Genomic DNA, 14150 nt, shown 5'->3' on the forward strand with positions numbered 1-14150 from the left:
CGTTGAACTTCACACCTAAGACACCATGCTCTCATAATATGGAGAAATATGACTCATTGTACTAATGTGAGTAAAATATTACAATATATATAATAATATAAATGTCTATTTAGGTAGAAATCATACCAATTACAATCGAAAAATTACATTTTTATAATACACGCAATAATTACGAAGATAACTCCGAATTACTTTCATTTAATCTAACAATCATTATCACTCTTACTGATTCTGAACCCAACATTCTCTTCCTCAAGAACAAAAATGAATTATAAAAATAAAAATAAACTTTCTAAGTACAATAATTCAATTCTATTATTCTGCATTTGTATGTGGCTAACACATATGATAATATCGCTTTGTAGAATAAAAAAGGGTAAATCTCAGTTTAATACCCTCAAGTTTCGTGGTTTTCAATATTTAGTACATCAAGTTTTTTTCGTCCCAGAGTCATACCTAAAGTGTTAATTTTGGGACAGTCTCATACATCTGTTAGTCAAACTGTTAAGTCTGCCATTAACTGATGACGTGGCGCCCATGTGAACAATGATTGGGCGCCACGTGTCATTAAAAAAATTAATTAAATAAAAGTACTTAAAATAAAATAAATAAATAACAGAACCCCCTTTTTTCCTTCCCCCTTCATCTTCCCCACTGGAAAAAGGGAGAGATTCTTTCCCCATTTTTTCCTTCCCCCTTCTTCTTCCCCATTGGTGCGACGGTAAGCCCCTTGCCTTCTTCGCCCGCGCCAGCTTCCATCTCCATTGCTCCCTCCACTTTGTCCTCTTTCATCTCCTCTTTCCTCTTTCCTCTCTCTATCTCATAAGTTTCTCTCTCTCTCTTTCTCTCTATCTCTCAGGTTCTCTCTCCTCTTTCTCTTTCTCGCTAGAAGGGCAAAACCCTAAAGAGTCGTTTACACCCAACTTAGTAAGTTTTCTCTCTCCTTTCTCCTTTCTTCTCTCTCCTCTCTCACTATCTCTCTTTCTCTATCTAAAATTTGAATATATGGGTCCTTGTAGTATTAACCTGCCATTTACATTCTTGTGCATATTTGTATATTTAAAAGCTTTAAACTTTATTATGAATTTGTTATTTTTCTCCTTGTTATACCCAAATCTCAGATCCCAATTTCTCAGATTACGAAACCCTAATTTGTTGTATTTGATTTTGGATGGAAATTCAGATCTGGGTGTTGTCTGTTTACTTGGTTGGGACATATTGACCGGGAAACTTGTAGAGCTTGAAAGAGTGGTCGACGGAGATGGAGGCGAGGTAGGTGGAGTTAGGGCTGAGAATGAGAGCCGTGACTCCGTCATGGTGGTGGCGGAGGAGCTTGGGAGGGTTGGACAGGATAAGAGAGTTGTGGATGGCGATTATGGGGTCGGAGGAGGAGGCCGTCACGACATGGTAGGCCTGCTGGTCCTACAGCACCGAGCAGTACGACGGCCCCCCGCTACTGCTCGTGGGCTTATGGGCCTCTCAGAGCTTCAAAGTTCGGATCTTCATGACTTTACGTGTGGATCAACGAAAACTTGGATTTGGGTTTTGTTGGATTTTCCAGATTTCTTTGTTGTTTGATTTATTTATTTTTCATGGTTTAGGGGGTATTTGGGGCTGAGATTTGATCTGGGTTTTGAAAGTTTTAGCTCAATTTTTGTAGGGTTGTTGATTTTTCTGGATTTTGGAGATGAAGATTGAGATGGGCTTAGGAGAAAGGGTTTGGGATGATGAAGATTAAGCCATGGTTGCTGTAGTTTTAGGAACCACTTTTTTTTTTTTTGAACCCCTTCTAAAAATAAAAAAAAATCCACGTGGACCCCTTAATGACACGTGGCGGCCAGTCATTGTCCACATGGGTGCCACGTCATCAGTTAATGACATATTTAACTGTTTGACTAACGGATGTATGTGACTGTTCCAAAATTAACACTTTAGGTATGACTCTGAGAAGAAAAAAATTTGATGTACTAAATATTCAAAACCACGAAATATAAAGGTAGTAAACTGTGATTTACCTAACCAAAAAAAAATAAGAAGAAGTTGGGGTCCTTTAAAATTGGCCCGTTCAACTCAGAGTGACTTACGAGACAAAGTCCACGAACTTCTTTAACCTTCTTCTTTATCCTAAGCCCACAGATTTACTGCTACTAACAAGGTCACCTATGGACTGAGAGTCCAAGGAAATAAAATTTTTAAACCCCAAGGCCCAAGCCCATAGGCCATAGGTATCTAGCAGCATGCCAGCATATATCATGGCATAGGATGAATGGTGATCAACCTTTCAAGCAGATCAGTTGTTTTATAAGGTTGTCTAATATTATGAATGAGAATTGACCAAGTTTGGGCATCATTGGGCACTTCTGCAACTTTGGGCTGGTTTAGTATCTAGGGTTGGATTAGAATGAATAACTTTCTAATTTTAAGGCATGTTGAGAGAAGAAATAAAAAAAAGGGTAAAGTACAAAAAACTACCTCAACTATTGGTGTCACGACACTTTCATACCTCATCTTTTAAAATTGACAATGTCATACCTCATCTTTAGAATTTGGTCCAATGTTATACCTTCTGTTACTTAGCCATTTACTTTTCAGTTAAATGCTGACGTGGTCGTTTACTTTTCTGTTAAATGCTGACATGACTTGATTCGGGGTCCACTTACTATTAAAAAATCATTAAAATATTATTAAAAACTAAAAAAAATTATTTAATATTATTTAAATATTAAAATAATAATAATAATAATAATAAACCATTAGTTCGTCCCTCCCCTCCCCCTCCCCCCTCCTCTCTCTTCTTCCCATCTTCATTTTCTTCCGCCCACCTGCAAACCCAAAAAAAAAAAAAAAAAAAAAAATATTGAAAACCCAACACCCCCCCATGCGGAAGAACAAGAAAGAGAAGGAGGAGGAGGAGGAAGAAGAAGAAGAAGAAGAAGAAGAGGAAAAAAAGGAGGAAGGAAAAAAAAAATTCCCCCCCCCCCCCGGTTGGCGCGGAAGAAGAATAAGGGAGAAGGAGAAGGAGAAAGAAGAAGAAGAGGAATAAAAGGAGGAGGAATAAGAAGAAGAGGAAGAAAAAAAAATTTAAAAAACCATCAACACCCCCTGCAGAAGAAGGAGAAGGAGAAGGAGAAGAGGAAAAAAAGGAGGAAGGAAAAAAAAAAAAAAAATTTTGAAAACCATCAACTCCCATGCGGAAGAAGAAGAAGGAGAAGGAGAAGGAGGAAGAAGAAGAAGAGGAAAAAAAAAAATTTTGAAAACCCATCAAACCTCAAATCCACCAGTCTTATCCATTCTCCACATCCTCTTCCGCACCCATCCTCCACCTTCTCTGCGCACCCAAGATCGCACCGACGGGATCTGGGTTTTTTTTGTTTTTTGGGATTTGTAGGTGGGGGAAGAAGATGAAGATGGGGGAGAGGAGAGAGGAGGGAGGAGGGGGGAGGGGAGGGACGAAATGAGTGTTTTTTTTTTCCCTACTTTTTATTATTATTTTAATATTTAAAAAATATTAAATAATTATTTTTTAGTTTTTAATAAATTTTTTAATAGAAAGTAGGTCCCGAATCAAGCCACGTTAGCACTTAACAGAAAAATTGACAGAGGTATGACATTGTCACAAATTCGTAAGATGCGGTATGACATTGTCAATTTTAAAAGATGAGATATGAAACTGTCGTGACCCTAATAGTTGAGGTAGTTTTTTGTACTTTACCCTAAAAAAAAATTATGACCTACTAGAGGATGGAAAATAGACTATTCATGAAGAAAACTTATCCATTTCAATCCTATCTAAAATGGTAGGATTAGAAGGAATGTGTTTTCTTAATGTTTAATCCTTTTTTAATGCCCTCTAAATGAAACGATTTTACTTCTACCTTCAATTTGTCTTGAAATTGGAGACTTATCTATTACAATCCAATCCAATCCTACTTTCCAAATGTGGCCTTCATACTTCATTATCCCACGTGAGACAAATCTTGCGGCATAGTTGCAGGGTGTCAATGGCGAGTTGACCATTTGTATTGTGCTCTACTCATATCCTACAATTATTATCATAACGGAGGTAACATGAGGTCATTTTTTTATTACATTGAAGAGTTTCAAACCCTAGACTTAGCCTACTCCTCCTCTCATCTTCCTACCCACCCTCACCACTAGACTAACTCTAATGGCTTAAGGTAACAAGAGGTCATTAAATGCACATGCCCCAACAATCCCGCAAGATTGATAGATTTTGTTCGGGCATCACATTTGGTTGTATCAAGAAATCACAGATCATCTTAGGTACATTGAGGTTTCTAGTGTTCTTTCTATTGATTGATAGATTATGAATGTAAATCTTACAAAGCAAATTTAAAAATTTGGCATCTAGGGCTTTTGGCTCATATATATTCTCTAAGGGCTGGTTTGGTATTGCTATGCTTTGAAAAAAAAATTGCTTCTGCTGTGCTGTGAGAATAAGCTCATTTTTGCTGCTTCACGTTTTTAGCTTTTTTTTCACCCAAAACTGTAAAAATAAGCTATTTTTAAGTGTTTACCAAACACCTTTTTGAGCTCAGTTTTTTTTTTAACCCACTTTTTATAAAAGCACCTCAATACTAAGTACGTTGATTCTTCTGAGGCTTATAGCTAGAGTTCTATTCATGATTATGTGTAAATTCCTGGCTTTGGCATCAAACCATTTCACGCAACAAAAAAAAAAAAAAAAAAAAAACACTTTCTAATTGTTACGTATGTGCGTGCATCTCCATATATTGGATTTTCACAGTTTTACAAGGTGGGGGAGGTAACCATTTGGCAATGATGAGAGGGTGAAGTCAATGCTCATTTTCTTTGGCAGCTTGGCGTAGAGTTTGTCTTATTTCACGTTTTTACGTTATTCTCCAATATTATATATATATATATATATATATATATATATATATATATTTTTTTTTTTTTATCCATTGAGACGTGGTTTTGGTACTGAACTTCAGTTATTATATGGTAAAGTATAATTGGGGCATGTTTTTACTCACTTTGGCAAGCTCAAAATTTAATCTATGTTGAAGGGAAAATGCTTACAGTTGATGAATTGGTTAGTGGCATTCACTCACAAGTTTGTGAGGTGAATTCTTGGGATATGAGTTTTATGTTAAACTCAGTCGATGAGCGTTGCATTCTCAACGTGCTTGTAGTGCATAGAAGGCCTTCAAGGGCGCCTATAATTCATGAGGTTTTTTGGCTTTTTCCTTGCGCTTTCCAAATTAAAGTTAACGCTGATGTTGCAGCTCGCGGTTCACCTGGCATGGCTGGTTTTCGTGGTATTTTCTATGACCACTTAGGTCATTGTCTAGGATGTTTTGGCATTGTTGCTGCCTTGGAGCCGAAACTTAAAGCTATTATTCATGTTGTTTATATGGCTTTGGAGAGGGGTTGGCATTCTATTTGGATTGAGTGGGATTTTGCTTTGGTAGTGCATTTTCTTTGTAATGGATCTTCTCATGTGCCTTGGCGTTTATCAGTTTATTGGACAAATTGTTGTACCATTCTCTCTTCCATGCATATTCGGATTTTATCACGAAGGAATTCAAATGGTGGACTGTTTAGCAAATTTTGGTGTTGATCATGTTGCGGTTCATTGGTGGGATTCTTGTTCGCCGTGTGCAGTTGCAGCTTTTGCTCGTAATATTTTGGGTCTTCCAAAGTTTCGTTTCTCTTAGGAGTTGTCTTAATTAATTGGTGTTTCTAATAGTTTTCTACATCTTGTTAGAGTAATGTTTCATGACCCTACTAACTTATTGTATTCGTGGAAAATCAATCCCACATTGATGGGAGGAGAGATCTTACATGTTCTTAAAAGTAAGTTGGGTTTCTCCCCATATTGCCAATTTTTATGGTTGAACCTCAACTTCCTTTGTTGTATAAGAGCAGGTTGTTCCATGCATGAAGCAAATGGTCACACGTGGTCCACATCACCCAGTTTATGTTGTTAACGTGTTAGACATGAAAATTCGCCACACATGAGGCACGTCTTGAGAATGGGTCCCATATTGATCAGAGAAGGGACTTTGCATGAGCTTATAAATAAGTTGAGCTACTCGTCATAACCAATTGATTTTATGATAGAACCTTAACAATTTTTCAATATCTTTATTTATTTTTTCTTCTTCAATATATTCACAACAGTGTCTTTTCCTTAATAACAATGTTGATTGCTGAGTGAAAGCGACATTACTGTTTTATTTTAAAAAAAAAAAATGCTTACTTGATATAATTGGAGGGAGCATAACTTTGGAGAAGAAAAGCTACATGAATTAATGCCTCAATTTGACTCTAATGTATTAATATTACAAACTAGATAAAGTTGTTGCTGTACTGTTTCCATCAGTGAGGTAGGCCGGGCACTCCCCTTAGAGCAATTAGGACTTCTCAAGCTTATTACTTTCCACCTAGCTGGAATTTATATCAGTCTAATACAAGATTGCCAAACATTCAGTAATTCCTTGATGTTGTTCTTGTCTGCTGAGAATTGGAAAAGAAAATAGACAAGATAATTAAAATGGCAAGAGCACATTTCGGTAGTGCTCACTTGGCTAAGACATACTCTCTTTTATTCAATAAACTTCTGCCTTAGGTAAACTAGAAATAAGATGTCCGCTCTTTAATAAAGACTCAACATATTATTGATATTGTTGACAATGTATCAATAACAAGTTAATACGTTTTGTTATTTACAATAAATGATATCAACTTATTATTGAAGATGTATTGATAAGCAGTTTAATAAAATGATCGACGTACGTTCAGTAACTAGACTAAACAAAAACCTGACAAAAATGCTCTTATTGTATCAGTCATGTTTTCTAACCTAATTACAAAAAATTTACATCTTCAACGATTTTCTAACCCAAATAATGCAATAGATTGAAGATAAACCTTTTGCAATAATTCTTGATCATTTTCAATAGTAAGAATCCACAAGACCATCTTTCTGTTCGCAACGTGCTGCATCAGTTTCGAGTATAGAATTAGAAGAAGCGGGTTGATGTACCACCCGAAAGCACTAGCAGAGAGACGGAGAAGGACAAGTTGGTGCAAGCCATTAGCTGCTAGTACAAAGTACGTTCTCTCTCTTTTCTTAAAAGTAAGTTGGGTTTCTCCCCATATTGCCAATTTTTATGGTTGAACCTCAACTTCCTTTGTTGTATAAGAGCAGGTTGTTCCATGCATGAAGCAAATAGCCACACGTGGTCCACATCACCCAGTTTATGTTGTTAACGTGTTAGACATGAAAATTCGCCACACATGAGGCACGTCTTGAGAATGGGTCCCATATTGATCAGAGAATGGACTTTGCATGAGCTTATAAATAAGTTGAGCTACTCGTCATAACCAATTGATTTTATGATAGAACCTTAACAATTTTTCAATATCTTTATTTATTTTTTCTTCTTCAATATATTCACAACAGTGTCTTTTCCTTAATAACAATGTTGATTGCTGAGTGAAAGCGACATTACTGTTTTATTTTAAAAAAAAAAAAATGCTTACTTGATATAATTGGAGGGAGCATAACTTTGGAGAAGAAAAGCTACATGAATTAATGCCTCAATTTGACTCTAATGTATTAATATTACAAACTAGATAAAGTTGTTGCTGTACTGTTTCCATCAGTGAGGTAGGCCGGGCACTCCCCTTAGAGCAATTAGGACTTCTCAAGCTTATTACTTTCCACCTAGCTGGAATTTATATCAGTCTAATACAAGATTGCCAAACATTCAGTAATTCCTTGATGTTGTTCTTGTCTGCTGAGAATTGGAAAAGAAAATAGACAAGATAATTAAAATGGCAAGAGCACATTTCGGTAGTGCTCACTTGGCTAAGACATACTCTCTTTTATTCAATAAACTTCTGCCTTAGGTAAACTAGAAATAAGATGTCCGCTCTTTAATAAAGACTCAACATATTATTGATATTGTTGACAATGTATCAATAACAAGTTAATACGTTTTGTTATTTACAATAAATGATATCAACTTATTATTGAAGATGTATTGATAAGCCGTTTAATAAAATGATCGACGTACGTTCAGTAACTAGACTAAACAAAAACCTGACAAAAATGCTCTTATTGTATCAGTCATGTTTTCTAACCTAATTACAAAAATTTTACATCTTCAACGATTTTCTAACCCAAATAATGCAATAGATTGAAGATAAACCTTTTGCAATAATTCTTGATCATTTTCAATAGTAAGAATCCACAAGACCATCTTTCTGTTCGCAACGTGCTGCATCAGTTTCGAGTATAGAATTAGAAGAAGCGGGTTGATGTACCACCCGAAAGCACTAGCAGAGAGACAGAGAAGGACAAGTTGGTGCAAGCCATTAGCTGCTAGTACAAAGTACGTTCTCTCTCTTTCCTTCACCGACTGATGCAAATAAAGAAAAAAGGAAAGCTTCTGAGAGAGAGAGAGAGAGAGAGAGAGAGAGAGAGAGAGAGAGAGAGAGAGAGAGAGAGAGAGAGAGAGAGAGAGAGAGACGAGACGAGACGAGGGACCCTTGATAAGAGACTTTGATAGTGGCATATCCACCGGATTTCCATACAAAAACAATCAAAATATTTTGATTAATTTGCGGTAAAATAAAATGACTAATTATTATTTTTTTAATGGACATATTTACCTAGCAATGAGCGTGTGTGTGTGTCTCTCTCTCTCTGAAAAATCATATTATCGCAGGATCGGTCAGAAAATGGGAATTGACTGTTGCCAACCCCATCATTATAAAGTCCAAAGAAACGGGGCCATAGCTTTGGACAATCTTGAATGGGGATTGTTGGGCTTTGAGAGGATGTGGGATCATATTTTAGCTGCTTTGATTGGTCCATGTCCCATAGTACAAAGTTAGCAGCCTAACTAGATATTAGATAAGCATCTGCACGAACCTATCAACATTTGTAACCAACCAACCATTGTCAAACATATGTATCATGTTTTCTTTTTCTGTTTCCAGTTACACGTCATGTATCATGTTTTTCTGTGTTAGTTTGTTAAACTTATATTTGCAAAAATTATGCACATACATGATGCATGTAAGGATACTATAACTTCACCGGTTAACTTGGTTCCGTTCAGCTCCAAATAGATCAAATTGTATAAAAAAAAAACAAATGAACAGAACTAGAAATTCGGTTTGATCCTTCAGTTTGCTGGTACTTTTTCTCAACCCTAACATATGTTACGAGAAAATATATAGTAGTCAGGATACTCTCACAAAGGGTGAGTGCATAATAGAGCCCGTTTCTTTGTGAACATGTATGAAAATCCAACTAATCGTTAGACTGACGTCCTAAATCTTTTTCCTCTAGCACGTACTGAATGTGCAATATGTTATTTATATTTTGCTCTGTGAAAGTAGAGAACAAGGAGCATCTCACTTCACTTCGGCCATACAACTATGTGTGTGTGTGTCATGCCAGCTAGAGAGAGAGAGAGAGAGAGAGATTCAATGAGTCAATAATAATACTAAGAACATAAATCAAGACACCCTAAAAGCAGTCTAGAAGATGAAGAGAGAGGGAAATAGGGTTTTAGTGAACTGTGAAGAAAAGGGATGAGGAGGCAGTTTCTGTGTGATTTGATCATCAAGTCCCCATCTCTCTTTCTCCATGTAACCCCACACATCTCAGTCATATTGTCCTCAACTGCAGAGATATAGATGCCCTAAGCTATTCCATCTCTCTATGATTGTTAGTCCCTTTCAGTCTTCTGTTAGCCAAAGAAGCTCACATCATCCTTCAACCCCACTCAATTGAGTGCAATCATGGTCATTCATATCTATCTCACTTAACCTTAAATCAATTAATGATTAGCATAATCTAATTGTCCACCTAATCCAAAACATTCTGCATGCATGTTTCCATCAGTTAAAGTATACATATTTTTGTAATCTCCAACTTAAGCTCTATGGGGTAACTAAAATGAGTGCAATCATGGCCATCCATGCATCTCACTTAACCTTAATCAGCGATTAATTAGCATATTATAATTGTCAACCTAATTCGAATATTCTGCATGCATGCATGTTATTTTCGTCATTTTTTCTTAAAGGAGACAAATGGTGGTAAGCTACCGTTATCCACCATTTTCAAGGGCTAGGAAGACTCACAGAGGCATTTTAGTCTCCCATAACCACAAGTCTGGCTTCCAAACCAGCAACAGGTTTCGAACTTGAGACCTCCAAATTTCATCAATTAAATTAAGCATATATATATATATATATTCGCGTCATCTCCAACTTAAGCTCTAATGAGTTTTGCTCTCCAAAATCAGTCCATTCTTAGGCTTAATTTTAGTTTTCATTATCAAACAAGTTTTTAGTTTTTAACTAAAAAAAGTGAAAATTGAAATTGAAATGTAAAAATAAAATAATTATCAAACTGCCCCTTAACTAGCTAATCACTGAGGATAATGAAACTAATTAACTACTCCCTTAAGGATGTCACACATTTGATGACAGCTTATAAGTGGACCAGTAGAAATATACACTAGTTGTGTCTTGGTTGTCCCGAGTCACTTTATTCATGATGCTGATGGATGATATGATATGAGATGATGATGACGATGATATTTATAGTGAAAGGGATGGCGATGAAGGAAGGAGATTTTGGATGAATCTCTACAAGGCCCCAAAGATTGATTAAAAATTGTGTAGAACATCTGTATTCACAATAAAGGGTAGGTGGATATCCTCATATGGGTCGTCCACTAGATTGACATGCTTCAAACTTTCACGGTGTGATGAATCATTTTCCATTCTTTCAAAGTACAAAAGCAAACAATGAGTATAATACAAGTGTGTAGCGTGAATACGGTCTAGTATATCAAGTATCATAATACAAGTGTTGAATATTTGAAAAAAAATACCAATCATTTGTAATATGACACTTGATGTACCGGACTGTGTTCCCATTACACTGAAAAATATATCCTTTCTCTGACTTTCACAGCCCCAAAAATGATAATACACACACACTTGCATGTTTTAATTTTTTTCTTCCCTTGTATTTTTTTTCCTTCAATTTGCAAGAACGCTGTGAACCTAAAAGAATGCATTGGGGGAAGTATTAGTCATTTCTTGATATATATAAATGTCTAAATAACATAAGAAAATTTAGAAAACTAACCGTTTTTACTATCGCATTAAAAACTTAGCCTTCTTCAAGGCCGCTCGAGCAATCCCTTTCAAGCAGACTCAGAAATTTTTTGTGAGATGGGCAACCTAATTTTTTCAATAAGGATTTGGGGTTAGAATCTCTTAGTGGACTACTATGTGCGAGTTTAGTAGCCAGGTTTAGCTTGAGTGGGCGAAGTGATTAACACACTTTATCCATGAGTGCTATCTCAACGCCTCTCAAGCAATGGTCGAATCTCCATCCGAGTAGTTAAAATTGTTAAGTCTAAAAAAACAGGCTAAAAATCTTTTTACCATGTCTAAATTTTAACTAGTTTTCAAAATTTTCCCCAATATTCTCATGTATTTCTACACCTTAGATTAATTCGTCCCCTGTGATGGACGGCCAAGAGCGAAAGGGCATCTTCCATTTTGTGATTGCAGGTTTGAATTACAGCCACTTTTTGGTACTATATATGGATGGCTTTTTGCTACATTGATGATATGTGAAAGTTGGCTGTGTGGGGGTGTTGGGGGTGCGTGGGAGCCAAGAATATTTCGTCTTTGAAAGACAGACTCAATTTTACAGCAATGAAAAAGGTTAGAAAAGCTACCAGAAAAGGGATATCTTTCTTTAATCTTCTCCCTTTTCCTTTTCGTTATTGGATGTGTACATAAAAGCTTTCCTGCGCCAAAATTGTGACCAGTTATGCCTTCACGTGGTGCCTTGCAGTTTTTCTTTGTTGAGGGAAAAAATTCCAAGTGTTTTGATGCATTTGACCAACTTCTGTCACACTATATAAAAAAAAAAATTAAAAAAAACCCCTAGTTTTGGACACTTTCTTTCTCGTTGGATTCTACGGCATCTTCTTCCCACATTTTAATCACCCTGCACTATGAATGCATTAACTAAATGAAAGAAATAGTTTCATGTATGTTGATTGGTTGTGCACAAAACAAAAAGAAGCCTTTCGATCTAAAGATCAACCAAGACTAAAAAAATAGATAAAGAAATATATATGACTCACCGTTTAGTTCAGTTTGGAATGTTTCTTGACATGAATAGACTTCGGTTAGGAATTCCAAACTTTCCGTTAAATGCTTAATTGAGGATTATGACTATATAAATAATTAGGGTTAACTGTATTGTACACCACAAGGTTTTGGGGTCATTTGCAAAATAAGCTACAAGATTTCAATTTTTACATTTTTCACCATATGGTTTTTGAATTGCACCCATTTAACCTCTTTGTCAATTTTATCGTCTAATAATTAGACGTTACGTGCTGATATGGCATAGACTTGACTCACATTTTAAGCACTAGTTGACCGTCAATTTCAATGTTTAGTACTTTACTCTTTTACTATTTTAATCCTTTTATGAAATTGACGGTCAACAAGTGCTTAAAATATGTGTTAAGTTTATGTCACATCAGCACATAACTAAACAATAAAATTCACGTAGAGGTTAAAATGGTACCACGTGGGGTTTTATGCAAAAATTTAAAAAAAAAAATGTAACTCATTTTGCAAATGATCCCAAATTTTATGATGTAAAATACAGTTAACCCAAATAATTAAAGGGAAAACTTGATATGAATCCAATTTTGTGAGTCATTTTTGAGATAAGTCCAATTATATTCCATGTCAGTTTTTTTTCATTTTCATACCAATTTACTCCTAAAATTACTTATAAGTAATCAATATTATCCCTTGATTTTAGGATTAGTATTTGTAATCAGTTTTACCTATTTGAGGTTTAAAGAATAAAATTACCTTAATGATAGGATAATTGTTGGAATAAAATTACTTCCTATATATCGCCAAGTGAGGATACGCCTCTTCATTTCTTCTTCATTTATCTATTATTTCTTTTTAGTTTGTTATCTAAAACCTTCTTCTTAGTTAGGATTTATCATTTGCCTTGCGAATCTTCTTCTTCTTTATCATTGTTCAGTTTTCCTCTTCTCTTCTCAGGCTTCCACTATATATGAAATTTGATTCTGTTTGATCAAAGAATGGAGGCCGATTGGCTTCTTTCATCAAATTACTTGTTGTGTTCAAATTAGTTAATTTCATGGTCAAAATTGGATCTTCATTTGAGTTGTATTTTTACTCAAATTAATTGATTCATGGCCAATATTAATCTACCTGTATCACAAGATTTTGTTATATAACCTACCTCTATTATAGGTGGATTATATTTTTATTTTATTTTATTATCTATCCCTATCACAGATTGCTTCTATATGTTTTCCTGTATTACATAGTAATTTATCTTGCTTATAGGTAGGTAAATTGTGTATTTATACCTTTCAGTTCGTTTATCTACCTATTGATTAAATATATTTTCTTCGTTTGATATCTTACTTATAGGTATATGTACATTTATGTATTAGCACCTTTTAATTAGGTTGTATATTTTTGCAACTTAATCTATGATAAAAATATTTTATTTTATTAAGGGGTAAAGAATTGAAACCATTTTTTAAATGTTTAGTAGATTGCAGATGTTTAAATATTCAAATTTTGAAAACAAGGGGTAAAATAGGTTTAAAAATTAGTTAAGTGGACCTAAATCAGAAATTTCAAAAAATTGGACTAAAGCCAATAGTACGTCAATTTTTTTGACCTATATCTTAATGCCCCATAATTAAAAGGGTTTTCTTAAGTTTGTATATTTTAGGGAAATATGTATCGTTCCATCGGAAGCGTATCTCCTTTCAATTGCTCTGAGTAGAAGTGATATAGGTTGTATTAGTAGTCGCAATTCCTAGTGTAGATTGACGCACTTAATCCCTTATGGTATGATGAATTAAGTTTTTTCTCTCAGGGCAGTAATGCTTTTATTTTATGAACGCAATTCATCACTTTCTCTTGGAAAAAAACCACCGAATTGTGACACAAGCATTTTGGGAGTGTGGATTCCATTTTATTAATCAATGTGAAAACAAATCATTTGGTTAAATGGATAAGACATTTCATCACTCCAA

This window comes from the organism of the source record quoted next, unplaced genomic scaffold (genome assembly GCF_019419815.1).
Source record: "Pyrus x bretschneideri cultivar Hongxiangsu unplaced genomic scaffold, Pyrus_bretschneideri_v1 Contig6, whole genome shotgun sequence".
Taxonomy (NCBI): Eukaryota; Viridiplantae; Streptophyta; class Magnoliopsida; order Rosales; family Rosaceae; genus Pyrus; species Pyrus x bretschneideri.